Source organism: Cebus imitator, unplaced genomic scaffold (genome assembly GCF_001604975.1).
Source record: "Cebus imitator isolate Cc_AM_T3 unplaced genomic scaffold, Cebus_imitator-1.0 Scaffold893, whole genome shotgun sequence".
NCBI classification, from domain to species: Eukaryota; Metazoa; Chordata; class Mammalia; order Primates; family Cebidae; genus Cebus; species Cebus imitator.
The window spans coordinates 389,807-390,050 of NW_016108208.1; positions in this window are offsets into that span (position 1 = coordinate 389,807).

Here is a 244-nt window from a genome sequence, read left to right on the forward strand (position 1 = left end):
CACTGGGCTATTAAAGTCTCCTACAATTATTGTTTGGGAGTCTGAGTCTCTTTGTAGAGCATTTGTAACTTGCTTTATGAATCTCAGTGCTCCTGTATTGGGTGTATTTATATTTAGGATAGTTAGCTCTTCTACTTTCATCAATGTTTACCATTATATAATACCAGTCTTCATCTATTTTTATCTTTGTTGGTTTAAAATCTGTTTTGTCAGAGACTAATATTAACTCCTGCTTTTTTTTTTT